The sequence below is a fragment of the Rana temporaria genome, chromosome 9, assembly GCF_905171775.1.
Source record: "Rana temporaria chromosome 9, aRanTem1.1, whole genome shotgun sequence".
In the NCBI taxonomy this organism is placed as follows: Eukaryota; Metazoa; Chordata; class Amphibia; order Anura; family Ranidae; genus Rana; species Rana temporaria.
Genome location: NC_053497.1, coordinates 103,035,434 through 103,041,433, shown reverse-complemented (window position 1 = coordinate 103,041,433; position 6,000 = coordinate 103,035,434).

Below are 6,000 nucleotides of genomic sequence, written 5' to 3'. Positions count from 1 at the left end.
GCTAGGCATGACAAGTAGGAAGGGGGTCATCTTATACGGTGAGCAGTGGCGGCCCGTCCATAGGGACGCACGGGCGCCGCGCCCCTCCCACAGTCATAAAAAAATAAAAAACGGGCCCTTTAAGAACTTTTATTCGGCTAAAATGTCATTTTGACATTTTAGCCGCAGTTCTGGCGGCCGTCTATAGAGGGCGCTGCAGCGCCACCCCCTCTCGCAAATAACACACATTCGTGCATAAATGCACAAATGTATGTTATTGTTGGTTGCCAGCGCTGCCTGGTCTATTCAGATAACCGGATGCGGGACGCCGGTTACCCGAATAGCGGCAGCTGGTTGGCTGAGGGGAACTGCCTATCAAAGCCAGCGGCTCTGATAGGCTTTTCTCCGGCTCTCAGCTGTCTATACTCTGAGCGCAGGCAATCTGCGCTCATTGTATAAGACAAACGGCCGTTTCAGCCAATCAGGTTCCCGGATTCTGGTTATCAGGAACCTGATTGGCTGAAGCTTCACCACAGCGGCAGAAGACATTGAGGGAGCACATGGAATCCTCAGGTAAGTGCTTTTTACAGGGAAAGGGGCACAGTGACATCATGGGGCACAGTGGTGACAAAGGGCACAGAGGTGACAATTGGCACAGTGGCATCATGGGGCACAGTGGTGAGTGACAATGGGCACAGTGGCATCATGGGGCACAGTGGTGACAATGGGCACAGTGGCATCATGGGGCACAGTGGTGACAATGGGCACAGTGGCATCATGGGGCACAGTGGTGACAATGGGCACAGTGGCATCATGGGGCACAGTGGTGACAATGGGCACAGTGGCATCATGGGGCACAGTGGTGACAATTAAAGGGCACAGTGGTGACAATTGGCACAGTGGCTGCGTTTGATGGCATGGCACAGTGGTGACAATTGATGGCACAGTTGCTGTGTTGCATGGCACAGTGGTGACAATTGATGGCACAGTTGCTGTGTTTGATGGCATGGCACAGTGCTGACAATTGATGGCACAGTTGCTGTGTTTGATGGCATGGCACAGTGGTGACAATTGATGGCACAGTGGCTGCGTTTGATGGCATGGCACAGTGGTGACAATTGATGGCACAGTGGCTGCGTTTGATGGCATGGCACAGTGGTGACAATTGATGGCACAGTTGCTGTTTGATGGCATGGCACAGTGGTGACAATTGATGGCACAGTGGTGACAATTGATGGCAGAGTTGCTGTGTTTGATGGCATGGCACAGTGGTGACAATTGATGGCACAGTGGCTGCATTTGGTGGCATGGCACAGTGGCTGTGTTTGATGGCACAGTGGCTGCATGTGATGGGCACAGTGAGGCTGCAATTTTTTTTTTTTTCGTTTGCGCCCCCCCCAAAAATTTTGAGCACCAGCCGCCACCGACGGTGAGTATATACCAAAAGCAACATTTTAGTTGGAAAATTAGGGGGTCGTCTTATACGCCCAGTCGTCTTATACACCAGCAAATACAGTCGTTTTTTCTAGTGTATGTGTTTTGCATACACAGGATTACATATATAATTTTTTTACACAGGTGATTTCTGCACTGGATTGTTGCACTTTTTAATACATTTTTCACAGTGTTATTTTATATTACTTCACCTTTATGAAGAGTCATTTATGGATGTGTTTTGCAATTATCACTCCTGAATTATTTGATGTTTTATGCACGTTATTATATATAGTTTAAAATTATTTTTATAGTAAGCGCCCCCTCACCCCCCCCTTTTATATTGTTATACCTTTCAGTGTGTGAACACTTTTTAGGTGGCTGCTACTTTTTTAGTTTATTATATCCCTTATTGGTTTGCGCATTAGTTCCCCCATTTTTCATATTGCAACGTATTGTACCCTTTGGCTTTTCTGCACTTTGCAATAGACTTCTATTATATTCTGCAGGTTTGGTGCACTTTGAGAAAGCTCACCAAACTTGCAGGTAATAACGGAAGTGTATGGCTCAGTGCAGGTAAACCGCAGGTGAACTGCTCTGCATCTGCGCATTAGTTTGAAAGCAGCCCAGTAACCATTGCAGAACATATATGCCCATATATGTCAATATATACACTGTGATTTTAGTAATAAACTTACCTTTAATAACAGTATTCTATTCTATCCCAGAGCAGGAGGTCACGGCCACATCCGAGAGCTCCGCGGGACACTGGTTGGGCACCCCTGCTTTACAGGTTACCACTTTAGATTTACAGAGGAGGTCTACTGCTAAAATTACTGCCCTCGATCTGACCTTTGCGGTGATACCTCACATGAATGGTGCAATTGCTGTTTACATATGACGCCAGACTGACGCTTGTGTTCGCCTTCGCGCGAGAGCAGGGGGGACAGGGGCGCTTTTTTTTTATTATTATTATTTATTTTCATTTTTTTTTAAACTGTTCCTTTCATTTTTTTAGCATTTTTATTGTCATCTCAGGGAAATGATAGGAATAGGTAGTGACAGGTACTCTTTTTTTGAAAAAATTGGGGTCTATGAGACCCTAGATCTCTCCTCTGTCCTCAAAGCATCTGACCACACCAAGATCGGTGTGATAAAATGCTTTCCCAATTTCCCAATGGCGCTGTTTATATCCGGCGAAATCTAAGTCATGAAATGCTCCGGTTTCTTAGGCCATAGAGATCATCGGAGCCGTTCTGGTCTCTGATTAGCTCTATGGTTAGCTGGTGGAACCATGGCTGCATTCTCAGGTTCCCTGTTGGGACAGGAGAGCCAGAGAAAACCATGGAAGACGGTGGGAGGGGGGATGTTCCCTCCCACTGCTTGTAAAAGCAGTCTAGAGGCTAATTAGCGCTATGATTGGGATTGCTTTTACATGAAAGCTGACCACTGGCTGAAAAGAATGATACCAAGATGATAACTAAACCCGCAGGTATCATTCCGGTTATTACCACTCAAAGTCCAGCAACGTACGTTGCTGGACTTTGAGTGGTAATAACCGGAATGATACCTGCGGGTTTAGTTAACGTACGTTGCTGGTCCTTGTTTGGCATATATTGTAATCTTTTTTTTCATGCAACCTGTGGGCTGAACCAAAAAAAGAGATTGATCGGTGGGTATGCCCACCATTAGAATACCTCCCTTCATTCACCCACTTCTAATGATGGGCATACATGCACCATTTTGTTTTTAACTGTGGTGGTGAAATCACCTCCTTACAGCGATGGAGTCGCTGATTTACGTATCATGGGAGCAAATGCTGTTGCTGTCAAGATAAATCAGTCCTGCAGCTGAATGGCGTACCTGCTAAGCAAATGATGGTTAACAATAAAACAAAGTAACATTACAGTATAATAGTAAGACTTACCATACCTACAAAGCAAATACAAAGAAAAACAGTAAAAAATAAAACAGTTTTAAAGTCAATCTGTGCCTAAAATATATATATCCCGAAGCATGGGGGCATCCGCCCCAAAAGTTAGGAGCAAATCGTTCCTCTACCCCTGCTGTCCCCATGCTTCGGCATATATGCTCTTTTTTTAACTGTGGTGGTGAAATCACCTCCTACAGTGCTGGAGTCACAGCTTTATGCATCATGGGAGCAACCGCTGTTGCTATAAAGATTAATAAATCTGTGCTGCAGCTGAATGGCGTACCTTAAAACAAAAAAATGGTTAACAATAAAACACAGTAAAAAATTACATACATGAAAAGCAAACATGATAAAACACAATAATAACAATAAAACATTGCAGAATAGAATACAGTAAAAAAGAGCAGAACAATAGAGTTAGAATAGTAAGAGAGAGAAACGACAACAATTTTTTTATTTTTTATTATTGTATATTTTTTGGTGTTTTTTTTTTACTTTTTTTACACTATTATTTGAAACTAACTAACGTTTGGTTCCATTCTCTCAAAATGCGATGTCATCTTGGGAGACCCTGTGAAAGTGTGTCCTATTCTGTTCAGAGCAGTACCCTATGCTAAAACTCCACTTGTGTATGGTAGCATATAAAACATTCACCAATGCAAAGGCCAGGATTATCAGGACAGGAGGGACAATAATAGTGGGAGTCACGCCTATATCCGCGCTTGCTACAGACACATCTTCTTTGGGGGGCTTGTTGGGTAGGGGTACTAGAGAGGACATATGGAAGGATCCAGTCCGTCCTGAAGCTCTGTATAGCACATGAGCGTTCAGCAAAGCCAACTGAAATAAGTATACAGACACTTTTTTGTACCAGCGTCTGGTCTTACGGGCAACTAGGTACGGCACCAACAACTGGTTGTTGAGGTCCACCCCTCCCATATTTTGCGGTCATATTGGTGCCTTGACCCAATTTACCATATGCCCCTGTTCTCTGCCTCCATGTGTACCAGTGACTGACTGGTACACATGTGTGCATGGAGTGTACAGGGCCTAGTGGGGGCACTACTTTCATCTGTGGAGGGGGGGCACTACCTTCATCTGTGGAGGGGGGGCACTACCTTCATCTGTGGAGGGGGGGCACTACCTTCATCTGTGGAGGGGGGCACTACCTTCATCTGTGGAGGGGGGCACTACCTTCATCTGTGGAGGGGGGCACTACCTTCATCAGTTGGGGTCTTACCACACCTGGTGGAAGGCAGCATGGCAAGTGACATTCCGCATCTGGTGGCAGGCAGCGTGGCAATTGACATTCCGCATCTGGTGGCAGGCAGCGTGGCAAGTGACATTTCGCATCTGGTGGCAGGCAGCGTGGCAAGTGACATTTCGCATCTGGTGGCAGGCAGCGTGGCAAGTGACATTCCGCATCTGGTGGCAGGCAGTGTGGCAAGTGATACGCTCAAAGCTCCCACTGATTCTGCATTATGGTGGGTTTAACTATTTCATTTATTACTACAATGTAATAGAAATAATGCGCTGACAAATTGCCAGCGAAAAATCGTTTACCCCCCGCGTGCCATCCCCAACCTCCCCCCAACCGGGCCTTGGCAACATTTTCTTCCACGCAGCCGGTCCCCGGTGCCAAAAAGGTTGGGGACCACTGGTCTACAGGATTGTATTCTGAGCCTGAATCTGACAGATGAGTGACTTCCTCTTCACTATCTGTCCTGCTCAGAAACGTGTAGGTCTCTTCACTAGTGTACCTTCGATTTGTCATTTTGGGCTCTAAATTTATTGGTACACTAGTGCGACTCGCAGGGAAAAAAAGCCCCTAGACTGTCGGCAACTGTATCAAACGCTACCAAAAAAAAAAGTAGTGATCGCAGGGATCAGGCCTGACTCTGCGAACGCTGTAGTTATGTGTTTAGTGTTTTGTGACAGTGATCAACTGCAGTTGGGTGGGCTGGGCTGGGCGTAGTGGCAAAACGCAGGTGCTAGCATGTATCTGGGCTGATTCCGCTAACACTGTGTTTTTGGGAACCCTAAACTGCTGGGGACACTAGAATAGACCAGATCAGATATTGATCCGTTCAGACACTATACCACTAAGGGAGGTGTATGCTGCGTGTGGGTGTTAGCGCTAATCTTATGCTGCCTGGGGCAACGCAGACCCTAACTGACCCTAAAACCTAACTGATATCGCTTGCCGGGAAATGAGGGGGTTAAACCATTATTGGGTAATAAATGGCGGGTGCCCTGATGCTATAAAAAACAAACTAACCAGCGTCACCCGTACAACACTTAAACGGTGATCACTGGTGACGGGGTAAAAGGGTTAACTAGGGGGCAATCAGTGGGTTAAAACCTTTATTAGGTAGTATATGGGGGTACCTGATGCTATAAAAACGTGACGTAAACCTAAATTACTAACAGGCTAACTAGCGTCACCCGTGACACCATGGTGATCAGAAAAAAGATCGCTTAGTGACACTGGCAACAGGGGGTGAAAGGGTTAACTGGGGCAATCAAGGGGTTAAACCTATATTAGAGGGGTACCCTAGACCTGATCATGCTATTTTTGGGCTGTCTTCTAAGTCGATACACTCCCCTGCTTTGCCTAGACACTCCCCCCCAACACGTTTTCCATTTGAGACAAC